The sequence below is a fragment of the Spermophilus citellus genome (genome assembly GCF_964194105.1).
Source record: "Spermophilus citellus genome assembly, chromosome: 8".
NCBI classification, from domain to species: Eukaryota; Metazoa; Chordata; class Mammalia; order Rodentia; family Sciuridae; genus Spermophilus; species Spermophilus citellus.
Window position 1 is genome coordinate 101,460,704 of NC_138189.1, and position 15,800 is coordinate 101,476,503.

General features: G+C 40.8%; 1 long non-coding RNA gene across 1 annotated transcript in view; it reads left to right on the forward strand.

Annotated features, from left to right (window-relative positions):
• The window catches only part of LOC308654795, a 28,545-nt gene extending 13,203 nt beyond the window's left edge, over window positions 1-15,342 (forward strand). Inside the window, exons 2-3 of the long non-coding RNA XR_014023320.1 lie at window positions 7,877-7,926; window positions 14,899-15,342. This is a non-coding gene — a long non-coding RNA (uncharacterized lncRNA). The remainder of the gene's footprint in view (window positions 1-7,876; window positions 7,927-14,898) is intronic.
• Window positions 15,343-15,800: the final 458 nt, after the last annotated feature.

Here is a 15,800-nt window from a genome sequence, read left to right on the forward strand (position 1 = left end):
GTCTGTGATGAAAAATCCGTTGTTAACCTTATTGGTTTACCCCTAAGTGTAATCTGCCTCTTTTCTCTTGTAGCTTTTAATATTTTCTCTTTGTTCTGTATATTGGATATCTTCATAACAATGTGTCTTGGCGTTGGTCTACTGTGATTTTGTGTGCTCGGTGTCCTGTATGCATCTACAATTTGTATATCTGTTTCCTTTTTTATTTCTGGAAAGTTTTCTGTAATGATTTCATTCAGCTAGTTACTCATTCCCTTGGCATGAATCTCTGTGCCTTCCTCTATCCCGATGACTCGTAAGTTTGTTTTTTTTAAGTTATCCCAAATCTCTCGGATGTTTTTCTCGTGATTTTTTACCAGCCTATCTGAGTTGGCTAGACTCTTTTCAAGATGATATATTTTGTCTTCATTATCTGACGTTCTGGCTTCTACTTGCTCCACTCTGTTAGTGATACTCTCGATTGAGTTTTTAATTTGGTTTATCATTTCCTTCATTTCTAGAATTATTGTTTGATTTTTTTATAATCTCTATCTCCTGATAAAGATGCTTAACTTCTTCTTTTATCTGTTTATGTAATTCATTTTCAATGTGATCTTTAAGGTTCCTTTCCATCTGTCTAAGGTGTTCCTTGAGTTCTTTATATGGCCATTTTTCTGATGACTCCAGGTCCTCCTGAGTATTTAGGCTGTCCTTCATTGTTTGTACTCCTTTTCTTCCTTGCTTTTTGAAGCTGCTCATGTTACTTCTTGTTCTGTTTGACTGCTGAGTTACTGTTTACTCTTATAAATTTATTTGATGCTTGGGAGGAGAGGTATTAGAAGGGAAGGGAAGAAGTCACTAAAGAGAGTGAGTGTAGGCAAGTAGAATTCAAGAAAGGGGGAATAAGAAAATTGAAAAGAAATGAAAAGACAAAAGAAAAAAAGTGAAAAGAAAGAAAGAAAAAATGAAAAAATAAAAATTTAAAACCAAAAAAAAATTATAATGATAATAAACAAATGGAAATTAAAGTTTAAAAAATAATAGTAATAATAGAATAAAAAGAATTAAAAAAATTGAAACCATTAATAAGAAAGTTGAAGAACAACAACAACATCAACAACAAAAAGTGAAAATAAAATTTTTTAAAAAATACCAATAATAATCATTAAAAATAATAATAATAATAATAAATGCAGTCATAGAGCTCAATTAACTTCTCTTCCAGTAGGTGGGAACTGGGCCAGGCTTCTCTTCTTGATGGGTGGGAACCAATCACTGTGCCTCAGCTCTTCTTCCCAGACTGTGCGGGTGTCCAATCCTGAGTGCCTAGGGCCTTCTCTTGTGGTTCCTCAAGCCAGGCCCCGCTCACCTGTGACGCTCACCACAATACTGGCTACACGCCGGGTCTGCTGCTCCTGGGAGCCCTGTTTCCATGGATGCCTGGGCACACCCTTTCTGTTTGCCTCCCTCAGACCCTAAGTTTGTAGGGCTTGGGGCTGAGGACCCCCAGAGAATTTGTTTGCCCTCAGGTAGCAACTCCCCTGGTAGCTGGTGAAAGGGACCTCTGTTGTCAGCAGAGGGATACCCTGGGTCTGACTATCGTGCTCAGTTGGCTTTTGCCTCTGTGAGTTCAGGTGGGCCGACTAGTTATTTCAGCAGGATCATTAGTGCTGAGTCACAAGAAGCAGGCGAACCAGAACTAGAATGCAGCCCAATCCAGGCTCGGTGTGTTCTGAGAGGGGCAGACTGTTCGCCCGGGATCCCCTTCAGCTCAACAGTGCCTAGTGGTCCTGAGCGAGTAGTATTTTGACAGTTTACTTCTCCCTATGCTCGCGCAGCTGAAGGGGTTAGAGACTTGATCTCTCCACGTCCGCCGCCATGTTGGATCACTTAGATTTTAAATTGTCACTGATCTTATCAGCTGTTCCATTTTACTTGGCAGCTCACTCACGCGGTGAAGAGTCTGCTCTATGGTGCTCTGCGGGAATTGGCGGCGGCGGCCCAGCTGTGGCCTTTGGGACCCCCGGGGAGGGGGTGCGGGCTGGGGGAGGGGAGGCAGCGCCTTGGGGCCTGCGCGGGCCGGGTACTGGACACGCGGGAGAGCGGGTGGGGTGGGGGAAAGAAATTGAGATCTAGATTTAGGGACTGAGCGTGGGAGGAGAGACGGCGGGGGAGAAGCAAAGCAGAAAGGCGGAGAGGAGAAGGAGAAGGGGCCGAGGGAGCCGGGCAGCTCGGGGGCTGCAGCCTTACTGCTCGCGCTGAAGTCGTGATGGACTCACTCCACCTTGGCTGGAGTCATGGCAGATTCACTCCACCTAGGCCCCTTTCTTGACACGGTGCTGAGTCTTTGTCGACAGATCTCCTTTAATGATCTTTACTTCATCTTTTAAGACACGGCAACATACGCTGCGGGCGCGGCGGCGCGGAGCACGGAGCGGCTTACTCACTTCCCGCCGCTATCTTCCCACCTTCATCCGGATTTTATTTTTTTAATATGAGGAAACATGTATTTAACACATATAGGAATATGTCAGAGAACAGGTAATTTGTTTAGCGTCACAGAGCAGGTAGGTAATAAATTCTGATTCAAGTTCTCTTCAGTCTTCTTTCCATAACTAAATTGAAACAAATGAGCCAACTTTAATTCCTTCCTTAGTGTGGGAAAGCAGCTCTTACCAACTTGTGACATTGTATCTTAAACTGATACATTTTCACTCTTTGCCTGAATTTGTTTTGAGGACAGTGCTCCAGCTGGGGAAAGTAAGCTTATTTCCCCATACTGGGGATCCAACCCATGACTCCCACATGCTAAGCAAGCTCTATCATTGAGCTACATCCCTGCCCCTTAATGTATTTTTTTTCCTAAGTAAGCCATCCACTGTGGCAGGAATTCTGTTTATTCTAAATGTAAAGTGAAAGTTAAATCTATTTTCACCAGCATGATGGCACAGGCCTGTAATCCTAATGACTTGGGAGGCTAAGATGGGGAAATCTTAAGTTTGAGACCAACCCAGGCAATTTAGGGAGATAGCTCAGTGGTAAAGTATCCCTAGGTTCCATCTCCCCATTATGGGGGGTAGGGGAGAGTTGATGTATTTTAGATTTCTAATAAACAGAAGAACAAGTTGCTGAATGACATGAAAAATATGGAAGATAAAGTACTAGAGCTCTCTCTTTCTCTCTCCCCTCTCAAGCCAGAGGCTGAGGCAGGAGGATCACGAGTTCAAAGCTAGCCTCAGCAAAAATGAGGTGCTAAGCAACTCAGTGAAACCCTGTCTCTAAATAAAATACAAAATAGGGCTGGGAATGTGGCTCAGTGGTTGAGTGCCCCTGAGTTCAATCCCTGGTATCCCCCCACAAAAAATAATTAGAAATATGTTGAAATATTTCCCACTTTATTGATTAAGGTTGGAGTGGTAGGGTTTGTTGGATTTAATAGAATGTCAAATTCACTGGTTTTCTTTATTTTTCTTTTTGGAACTGGGGATTGAATCTGGAGGCACTTTACCACTGAACTATATCCCCAGCCCTTTTTCTTTTCTTTATTTATTTTTGAGACAGCATCTCACTAAGTTGCTTAGGGCCTTGTTAAATTGGTAAGTCTGGCCTCCAACTCCTGCCTCAGCCTCCAGAACTACACCCACCACATCTGGGTAATTTACAGATTTTCTAATGAAACCAAAACTCAGAATAAAACTTTACTATGTACACAATCAGGAATGTGTGAAATGTCTTAATCTAAACTATTTTATGAAAAGACAAGTTTTGTACAATTTTGGCAATTAATGCCCCCCAGCAGGGCAACTTACCAAGCAATAACACTTTGCTCTTTATATAAAGTTACAGAATATGTGGCAAACATAAAGTGCCTTTATTATACACTGTTAAGTTTGGAAAACAATAATTATTTTACTTGTTAGCATGTATTTTTACTTTTAAATTTTAGAGACTTTGTGGATGGCAGCCCATGTGAAAGATTTGTATTTGGGTGGGGGAGTGGGGTTCAAACCCAGGGGTGCTTTGCATGCCCAGTGCTTGCTTTATTTATTTGTTTATTTGGAGACAGGTCTCACTAAATCATCAAGGCTACCCTCACACTTGTAATCCTACCATTTTAGCTTCCAAATGTCTGGGATCACAGGTGTACATGTCCCACCACACCCACCTGACTACTTGGAGCCTTTTGAATTGCTTTGCACCTGAAAGGTTTGTGCCATGCATTAGCAGTGGGGTGGGAGGAACTTGCCAAGGGATTTGAGATGAGTGAAAACTAATCTATTCAGGGTATCTCAAAACAACTTTAGAAATGAAGGGTTGTTACTTAAGTTTCCATTGAATTAAATGGTTGCTCAATTCTGAATTTTTAATATATCCTACCTTATGGTGATACATTGAGAAACTGATATGTCATTTGCATTTCAATTTCCACATAAAGAAAGATGGTTTAATCAGTGCATGACCATAACCAGACAGAGTAAACTGCATCTTCATGAAGGGTGTGGCCAGGAAACCCTCACAACACAGAAGGATATTAAGTGGATAGAAATACCATTTGAGAACATTCTCAGAAGGGTGCTATAAGAATGACACATCTGTTCTTCATTCTTGTTTCTCAGGAGTGGTGGTATTTCCCATATTCTGTCTTATACTATGCTTAAAACAGGTGGTGATGGCTCACTACTCTTTCCAGGATATGCCATATTCATTTATTCCCTCATCAAGGGATATAGTATTGAATAAGCAGTGTCCCCCTGCCCTCAGAGAGCTTATATTTAAGTGGAAAACACATGTAAATGGATAATTCCAAAACATTTTAATATATTTGAAGAGAAATGTGCTGGTGTGCAATAGGAAATGTCTTAGCTCATACTTGATGTAGAGAAAATTTCCCAATGAAAGTCATGTTTAAAGTGAGATCTTAATAATTAAAAGAATCATTTAGAAAGTCGGATAAGCATAGTTGGTGGACAGAAACATCTATGTGGATAGCAGGGGCATAAGAGAGGCAAGATATATTAGAAGAAAAAATAATTCCAAAGCCTTTTATAGAAAGTCAAGAGGAAGAGTTCATACTATCATGGTGCAGCAATTTGCAGGGATCAGATCATGAAGGCTAATGTAAACCATGGTAAGGGGTAGGGATGGAGACTTAAATGTACTAGAAAATCAAGGATGTGTTTTGTAAAAGAAGAAAATGATCCAATTTGCACTTTTGAAATATGTCTGTGGTTGTATTAGGGAGAATAGATTGAGAAAACCTACTAGCAGAGGCTAGGAGAGCTATGAGGAGACAGTGGAAACCACATAGATCAAAAATAGAATGCTCTAGATTGGAGATTTAAAGGGAGAAATGAAGAGATCCAGGGCATTAAAAAAAAAAGGTAGAAGAAATGGAGCAGAGTAACTATCTCAGATCAAGGCAAGGCAGAGGCAGGGGCAGGGATGTCACCCACATTGCTTGCATGGCCAGTGAAATGCTGGTTCACTTTCATTGGCAATAGAGAACAAGGAGAGAAGAGATTCTGAGAGCAGGAGTGGGAGGGTTGAGGAAGGAATAAAAAAATAATCCGTGATGAACAAATTAAGTTTGAGGCACCTGAGAGATAGCATGTGGAGAATGGTTGTTCATATTCATTGGTAGTTGATATGTGAGCGTGAAACATTCATGGTGGAGTTGGAAATTGTGAATCATTAGGATAAAGATGACACTTGAGGAAGATAACCTCATACACTGAAAGAGAAGGAAAACTGGGACTCCAGAAGAGAAATAGAAAATATTATCTTTCAGGTTTTAAAAAAAGAGGAAACCCCAAAAGAGAAAGCCAGAGGTGTGAGGTGTTATGGGAGGCAATTGAGAAAAGGCTTCATGAGGCATAAACCCTGGTTAGCAGATCCATATGCTGATGACTTGTCACCAGAGACAAATAATGAGAACTATCCTTGGACACACAGTGAACGGGTCATTCTTCACAACCTCTGGCAAAGTAAATTTCAACAGAAGAGTAGTGGTGATAGAAGACAGATTGCCTGAGGTTGAAGCCTAAGCAGGAAGTAAGGATGTGAAGATAGTGGGTACAGATAACTATTTAAAGAAGTTTGACTAAAGAGAGGAGGAAAGAGATAGCAAAACTGCTATAGGGGATGTGAGTTGAGAAAGGGATTTTTTTTTTTTAATATAGGAATGGCTTGAGTATGTTTTAATGCTGATGGGAGACAGCAAATCCAGGAGAGTTTTTAAAGAAAAGATAATTTCTTGAATAAAGTCCGTGAAAGATGCAGCCTTTTGAATGATCACCCTCTGGGCTGGGGTGCATGTAACGCAATGGTAGAGCACTTGCCTAGCCATGGGCTTGATCCACAACAATGCAGAAAAATAAGATAAAATAAATCACTCTGCTTACAACCTTGGGTAGAGGATAAAGAAGCAGGGCTAACCATTCAGTGTAAGAGTATAAGGTTTTCTTTACATTTTTTATTTTAAATGGTTCAGGTATATTATGGATTTAGTTTCAAGAACTGAGGGAATTCTTATCACATACTCTTTCAGGATTAGTGGATAGCCCACAGTTACTGACACAGCTAAAAGATGTGTTTCACCGTCTCCTTCCTATACCATGCATCTCTCTTACTGTGGCGAGAGAGTCTCTCTCTGGGTGATGTGCAGTGATGGGTGTGATTTCTATCAGGCTTTCTGCTGTAGTGACAATTCTGTGATCCAAGAACAATCATAAAAACATTGCTTGCCTAGTATGTCCTGGGCATAAAGCATAAATTACTTTTATATTCTTTCAAGAATCCTGCAAGGTAGATATCATTATCTTCAGTAAAGGCTCAGAGTGAGTAAATAAATTCCTATGATCAAAAAAGCTAGTAAATGGCTAAACTAGCAATAGCTTGTCTGTTTCAGAGTGTGAACACTTTTCACTGAGAACCATGTCATCTTCCTCCAAAATATCTAACTGAAAAAAAATTGTTTTTCATCGAAGTTTCCCCTCATTGAAATGTCTTGTTATACAATTAAAGTTATCTTCTCTGTTAGACAATGCCGAACAACTAACAGAAGGAGAAATTGGTACTGGTGTACAAGGCAGAGAATTGAAGGAAAACTAGATGCAGAAATGCAACTGGAGAAACCAAAACGTCTTCAGCATGATGTAGTTCTTCAGCTTCCCCATTTACTGAAACACTTTATTTATTCATTAAAAAAAAAAAAAAGAAGTATTGTTCTGAGGCAGGAGGATCTCAAGTTCAAAGCCAGCTTCAGCAAAATGAGGTGCTAAGCAACTCAGTGAGACCCTGTCTCTAAATAAAATACAAAATAGGGCTGAGATGTGGCTCTGTGGTCAAGTGCCCCTGAGTTCAATCCCCAGTAACTTCCCCCCAAAAAAGTATTATTATTATTATTATTATTATTATTATTATTGAAACAAGGGATTAAACCTAGGAGTGCTTAACCACTGAGAAAAATCCTGGTTCTTTTTCATTTTTTTATTTTGAAACAAGTTCTCAAAATTGCTTGGGGCTTTGCTAAATTGCAGAGTAAAGTCTCCAACTTGCAACCCTTCTGCCTCAGTCTCCCAAGTTGCTGGGATCACAGGCATGCACCATGGCCATTTTTTAAAAAATTTCTACAGACCATTTGTCCTCTAAGAGCTAAAACTAAATACTCAATGAAAACTTGCTTACAATGCAAGGTGGCACACTCCTGTAATCCTAGAAACTTAGGAGGCTGAGGCACAAAGATGGAAAGTTCAAAGCTAGCCTCAGCATCTCATCAAAGCCCTCAGCAACTTAGCAAGACCCTGTCTCAAAATTAAAAATTAAAAAAGGGTTGGGCACCCACAAATGGGACACAAATAAAGAAGCCTTGTGAACCTTGTTCACTTGTTCATTGCAGAAAGGTGTGTGCCACAAGGCCAGAAGTGACTGGAAACTGGAGCCCAAATGGTAAGTAGGAGAAAACAGTGAAATGGGGCTGGTAAGGTAGGCCAGGGACGGGACACACCGGGCCTTCCCAGGAAAGGGAAGCATAAAATCCAAGCCAGGTCAATAAAAATCATTAAGGCTAATTCTGAACCTTTTGCTTATATTGTTAAGGAAACTTTCTTTTTCTGCTGGGGTTGCTGATGCTATAGGGTGTCAACCTAAAGCTACTGGCAACCAGGTGAGGAAAACTCACTTCTCCCGAAGGAAATGTCTGTCCTACAGTGTAAGCAGCACAGAGGAATGTGCAGCAGAGAGATGAAGCAGGGGTCCAGGGGACATCACTGAGCAGATCTACCCTGTCACTTTAGTTTTGTGAACCAGTACACTCCTCTTACCAAAGAAGCCTGTTTGAAATTTAGCCATTTTGACCTGGAAGAGTCATGATTTATTTATTTTTTTAATGATAAAGATTTGAAGTATGATAAGTAAAATCTCCTAAAATGTAGTGTTTGCAGAATACAGGCAGGAAAGTGGCAATGAAGACCTCTTTCTTAAAACTGAGAAATGGACACTCATTGGATTAAACTGCTACCCAATTTATTTTAGTACCCAGACCATGTGTCGACTGAGGCTGGAGGTGAGAGAATGTGTTTGGAGGGGGAAAAAAAAGGAAAAGAAAATCAGGAATGAATTCATTCCTCCTTGTGAAGTTGAATGATGTTCTACACAAAAAAGACATTGCAGTTAAAGCTGACTCATCTGCAAAAAGTGAAGACACTGGCAGGAAAGATGGTGGGATGAGATGGACATCATTACCCTAGGTACATGTATGACTGCACATATGGTGATCCACTACATCCTGTACAACCGGAGAAATGAAAAGTTGTGCTGCAATTGTACACAATGAATCAAAATGCATTCTGCTGTCATACTTACCTAATTAAAATTATAAATAAAAATATATATTATTTTTAAAGTGAAGCCGCAAAAATTATCCCTTTTACCCCTTATCCTGATAGGCAAACCAGCCAAGAGTCAGAAACAATTTTACTGTTTGAGGTTTGGAAATTCAAGGGCTCTGCCTCTGTCTAAATTTAGTGCTAGCAAAGATGGGGAGGTTAGAATAAAATTGGAAACAAAAAATGGAAACCTACTCCCTGTATAGACAGAATATCAAGTTCAATGGTTAGAAGATAGAAACAAGCTTGCAGTTTACAGGCAAGGACTGGGTGTTCATACTAACTCAGGCTTTTGCTGCTAACTCACTGAATTCACAAAAACAAATAGATGGTAGAGCTTATTAAACTTTTAAGGAACTTGGTTTTCCAGAGAAACCCAAACACCCATCAACTGGGGGCTGTGATTGCTCAACCCCACAGCAACACTCAGTGAGGATCCTAATCTGCACCAACAGCAACAGCACTAGGAGTAGGGGTTTGAGAACCAGAAAGTAAAAACACCTGGCCCCCAAGTGCCTTTCTCAGTTGTGGACATAGAGGACAAGCAACAGGAGAAATCATACCAAACAAACAAAAGACAACAAAACAAAACAAAACACCCCAAAACAACAACAAAAACAGATCCAAGAGCAACCTTAGGACTGACCAGGAATTCCCTCTAAAGCCAGAACAAGAAGTCATTGCCACTCCTGTCCAGCAAGATAATAGATATGCTAAAGAATAATGACCATCTATGCCACTTCCCATTTTCCCTTTTTCAAATAGGAGTCTTTTTGTTTTTGTTTTTGTAGTTGTAGATGTACAGCATGCCTGTCTTTTATTTGTTTATTTTTCTGTGGTGCTAAGGATTGAACCCAGTGCCTCTCACATGCTAAGCAAGTTACGCTGCCACTGAGCTACAACCCCAGCCCCAAATAGGACTTTTGATGGTAGTTATTTTGTTTCTTCCCCATACATGTATATTATGTTTGGTGGAGATGCTTTAATGTGTCACTTTATAATAGACCTTACCATGAAGAATGCACTTTAATAAGAGTTTGGAAGACAGGCATAATGGTTGCACCCCTGTTAGTCCCAGGTATTTGGGAGGCTGGGACAAGTGGCTCACTTGAGCCTGGGAGTTTGAGGACAGCCATGGTAACACAGTGAGATCCTGGCTGGAAAAAACAAAACATACTCATACATTGCTGGTGGGACTGCAAATGGTGCAACCATTACGGAAAACAGTATGGAGATTCCTTGGAAACCTTGGATGGAACCACCACTGGACCCAGCTATCCCTCTTCTTATTTTATACCCAAAGGATTTAAAATCAGCATATTACAGTGACAAGCCACATCAGTGTTTATAGCAGCTCAATTCACAATAGCCAAACTATGTAATCAAACTAGATACCCTTCAACAGATGAATAGATAAAGAAAAATGTAGTGTATATACACAATAGAATATTAGTTAGCCTTAAAGAAGAATGTATATACACAATGGATTATTACTCGGCAGGTAAATGGATGGAGCTGGAGAATATCATGGTAAACGACATGAGCCAATCCCCAAAAACCAAAGGCCAAATGTTTTCTCTGATATGTGGATGCTCATTCACAATAAGGGGGTAGGGCTAGGGAAAAATACACCAGACATACTTTGGATTAGGCAGAGCAAAGTGAAGGGAGAGGAGGGGGCATGGGAGTAGAAAGGATAGTAGAATGAATCTGACATTATTACCCAATGTGATATATGATTTCACGACTGGTGTAATTCTACACCATGTATAACCAGAAGAATGAGAAGTTATACTTCCTTTATATATGATGTGTCAAAATGCATTCTACTGTCATGCATAACTAATAAGAACAAATTACAACATAAACAACAAAAACACAAAAATAAAACAAAACAATATGAGCAAAACAATAGTCTAGACCCAGACTGGATAAACCTTTAGTGGTGCTAGCACATGCTTTTTTTTTTTTTTTTTCATATGACATTATTACTTATTATAGACTTGGGGGTTTTTAATGTTTAAATACATAAAATTGATACCGCTGGTTACTGGTTACTGCATCTAGTCCTGCTCCCCCAAATGCTGAAGTATAGCATCAGAGAAGCAAGTAGAGAGTAGAAAGTGAGAGGCTTTTTTTAAAGGATAGTAAAACAGACCTCTCCCCTGAGAAGAGACCCTAAAGGTGGACTCCTGCAATCTGAATTGCTAGTGTTTTTGATGAGCCAAGGAAGGGAAGCATCCAGGAAGGAATGGATATGGGGGAGTGTTGCCTGGTCCAAATAGAGGCGAATGTAATTGAGGCTTTCCTCAGTGCCATTTATCCACCATCCACAGGATCACCCTAAATACCCCTTAGGGCCTGGGGCGGTGTGTGTGTGTGTGTGTGTGTGTGTGTGTGTGTGTGTGTGTGTGTAAAGAGAAGCAACCTTAGGAATTCACCTGAGGGTAGCCAGAGCCAGAATCCTGCAATTGTTCCAAGCTCCTTCACCACCTCCATGCATCCAAAGCAGATTGGGACTAGGGGCACTGTGTATGTACTCAGCCAGCTGCTGTCTGGGCCTGGACAGAAAAGTAGGAAATGGCTTCAGCAGAACCCAACATGCCAGTTCTGTATTTAACAGGTGATTGAGGGCTACCTAGGCTGGGAAACCTTTCACCCAAGTCTTGAAGAGTTGTGGTCACACTGACTACATTTAAGTAGCCAACAGATGCCCATCATCCCCCAAAAAGAAAGAGAAAGATGCACCTCAAACAGATGTGGGGTGCATGGAGAGGAGCTTACCTTGGTGTAGATCTCAGTGGGACTTCCAAATATGATACTGCCAGTTCCCGTGTGGAGTCCTATTTTCTCCAATATTGAAGTATAACACCAGAGAAGCATGCCAGGCTTTATTTAAAGAATAAAACAGTCTTCTCTTGGAGGAAGAAGGGGACCTAAAAGTAGGAATCAGTGGGATGAGGAAGTCCTATCCGTTTTATATCTAAAGTTTTCTTTGACCCTCCACATTCCTCTCTTTTATGTTGTTCTTTCCCTCTTTCTGCAAGCCTAATGGGGAATTTGAGTGGAAAATGGTGGGCTGAAGAGGCCTGGGAGGAGTGATGGGGGGAGGGGGGGGACAGGGCGAATCAATTAGCAATTCCCAGTCCTCTGCAGAGTTGCTTCATTAACAGTTCTTTAGGATGAAGTGTTTAATCTGGGCTTTGGGAACATTAACGTTGCAATCTCCCAGGTGTGGTTTCTGATTTCCTAGACGTAAATTGGTCTCCATTTTCTCCATCAGACCCGACTTACCTAGCTACACTTTAAATCTGGATTCAAAATGATACCTGTATGCTGTGCAGCAATGAAGTGAGCCATAATACATCTCTGTGTTTGAACCTATCCAGAATCTGTTTCTCCTGGAATCAGCCCTCATTTTCACAGATGAGCTACATTTGCTCCCCACTATTATTTCCTGTGGCTCAGTGAATCTCTGACTTTGCATCTAGCTTCAGTAGGTCATCAGTGACAGAGAGACACCTGGCCAATCAAACATAATATCCCTCTGACTTTAGTAATTGATTCTGGACATCTGGACCACATGTTCATACTTAAACCAGTTAAAACTCTGAGTCTCTGTTCTGGGACTCGAGAAGATCCACCTCACCCTGTGTTTTTTGTTTGTTTGTTTGTTTTTATTTTGTTTTATTTTTTCTGTCCTTTTTTTTTTTCTATTTGGATGTTGCAAGTATAGAATGTAAGCCTGGAGTTTTTAGTATCTATCATGAATGAAGAATTTACCTAATGGGAGAGCTAAAAGAGACCAAATGGGAGCAATAAAGAACGAGATGAGACAGAGCTCCACATGAATCCAAAAGCTTGGGCATGTCCCCAGTGCCAATCTAATAACAAAAATAGTTATGAAAAAAAAGGAAAAAGAAGGTTTATTGCTTTGCTAGCAAAGGAGAAATCCAGGAGACTCCTGTCTCAAAGGCTATGATTCTGATTATCAGCAGGAACAGGGGGGTTTAAAAGAGGTAACTCAAAGGCTATATTCCACATATTCTTGGTCTGGAGTTGTGATTCACTTGTTAATTTGGGAGACAGTCATTTCTGAGATCTTCTGATACCATACCCAAAGTCTGGATTACTTCATTCCTATGATGGATGTGTACTCAAGACAGAACAGTCTGCCTAAAATGGGAGAGAAAGATAATCCTGTTTCTCCTGAGATTAGGGACGGGGAGAGATTAGGGAGGAGCAGGAAGAGAGGAAGAGAACGAAACACGTCCCTTTTAAAAATAAATTGTAGCCAGGATTGGTTGTGCACTCCTGTAATCCCAGCGACTCAGGAGACTGAGGCAGGAGGATCGTGAGTTTAAAGCCAGCCTCAACAAAAGTGAGGTGCTAAGCAATTTAGTGAGACCCTGTCTTTAAATAAAATACAAAATAATTCAGTCCCTGGTACCCCTCCCCCCCAAAAAAAAACAGACTAACAAAAAAATAAGTTACAGTGGAAGACCATCAAGGGCTACATTCAAAACATAAAGTGGACCACTATTACACTTCATCTATCTGAACTAAAGATAATCTAAAATAATCTATGTGTGGGATATTTCATTAAATTAATCACCTGCCCCTCTTTCCACTTATTTTTATTTCTTTATTTTTTTGGTACTTGGGATTGACCCCAGGGGCACTTTACCACTGAGCCATATCCTTGCTCAATTGCTTAGCGTCTCACTAAATTGCTGAAGCTGGCTTTTGCAATTCTCCTGCCTCAGTCTCCCAAGCCTCTGGGATCACAGGCATGTGCCACCACGTCCAGTACACTTCCCATTTTAAAAGACAATCTTGTTTATTTTGGTTTTATATCTTTCCACACTGAAAGAGTAGAACCCAAAAGCAACAGGAAGTCATGAAATGAATTTAATCAGAGTGAAGGATGTGATTAAATTTGAGAGTATGAAGAACAAGTTTTGAGTAACTCATCTTCAAGAAACATCATTTCATAGTTAAGAGAAATCATAAAGAAGCCAGGTGTGATGGAGCATTCCTATAATCACAGAGACTTGGGAGTCTGAGGCAGAAAGAATGCAAGTTCAAGGCCAGCCTCAGTAACTTATCAAGGTTCTGTCTCAAAATGAAAATAAAAAATAAAAGAGAGCTGAAATGTGGCTCAGAGGTAGATCCCCCTGTATTGAATCCCCAATATGGAGTGTGTGTGGTGGGGGGAGTCATAAAGAAGAATAATCAGTCAGCTGATGGCTTCCACCAATATTTGTTCCCAAGGTATGTAAAGAGACCAAATAAAACTCCAGTTAGACTCCTTACTAGGGAGTATTAAACACACACACACACACACACACACACACACACACACAAACAAACCAAATAGACGAATGTTATATATCCATCATTTTTAAATTTTTCTTTAGTTTCTGCCCTTTTATCTCTCAGTGTAAAAAAGGCTGAGTTGGTCAATCTTTCTTCTGAGGGTAAACAGACTTTATAGTAGTTTTATCTACTCCACTGGGGTGGCTTTTCCCTCAGGAATAACCTCCCGAGTATCTGCATTACATAGCTAGCCTTCTCGGATGGTTCCAGACTGAGCAGTGGGCCCTGCATCCACCCACAGGTCCTCTCCACTCTGTGTGCATTCACTGCCACAGTGCTTCCTAAATGTCCCTTTCAAAGTCAATTTTAGTAAAGGCTCCTCAGGAAGCCAGTCTACAAAACAATATAGTCCCTTCACACTATACCCTCTGGGCTTAATACTTTCTTGCTTTTGCCCTCACCCCATATTGACCCTCTTCTTTGGTGACCAAAGGTCTTAGAGGTACTTTCTATGTTCTGCCATTATATCCCCCTTGGTGGGTAGATTGGAGGCTTGTGGCCCAAGTTTGGATAGACTACAATGAGAGCTTGATCCGGTCTCAAGGCCCAACCCAACTCAGTATTTCTTTCTATGTTCATTTTAGCTATTACAGATAGCAATGATCAAGGCATGGCTTATGTCACTTTTTTCTTACGAGTTTGCATTTCCTTATAGATTGGTGAACCAAGTCTCCAAGATTTTAATCCATCTCTCAACTCCATGGGACATTTTCACCTTTAGTAACTGACTGCCACACCACTGCTGCTCTATACCATGGGTCATCAGCCCATGGCTGCCAGGAATCAAAGGCTCCTCATCCCCGTCCTTTGATTCTTTCTCTCTTCTAACCGCATGACTAGGACTGTTCCAGCTTCATAGATACCAAATCTGTTGGAAAAAAAAATATGGACTGTGATTTTTCCTTGACTCTCACACCACAATCAACAGACTTTTGTGACTCTGAAAAGTGTAAGGATTTCTCCCCACCTGCAAGCAAGCAATTCTGCAACAGTATCCTCTAATTTAATCCAATTTTGACAATATCTACCTGGAGATAGCATCAGATCCTACAGGTTGAAAGCTCAGTCCCAAAGCTGTCCCCCCAACTCTTTAGATGCCAGTCACAGGTGCCCGGTTGCTTCCCTGAGTTTTTGACTAAGTGGTTATAAGTTGGGGTTTTCACTGCCCCTTTGTCAGGTTCAATGAATTTGCTAAAGTGGCTCATAGGGTTTAGGGAAACGTTTACCATTCAGGGCTGGAGGTGTAACCCACTGGCCTGACACTTTGGGTTCAATCCTCCCTACTACACACAAAACATCTTCTGACTTATTATAAAGGAAATTACAAAGAAGGCAGATGAAGAAATTAATAAATTGAGGTATGGGAGAAGGGGCATGGAGCTTCCATGCACCCTCTAGGCCCCCCTACCCTTCAGGAACCTCCATGTCTTCAAGCTGTACTGAAAGTCCTGTAATGGTGTCAGTGTCACAAAGTAAAGTTCATTCTTTCCTCCAAACTGAAGATGCTATAAGGAGAGCATTTTCAGATGTTTGTTACAGGCAAACTGCTTAACCATT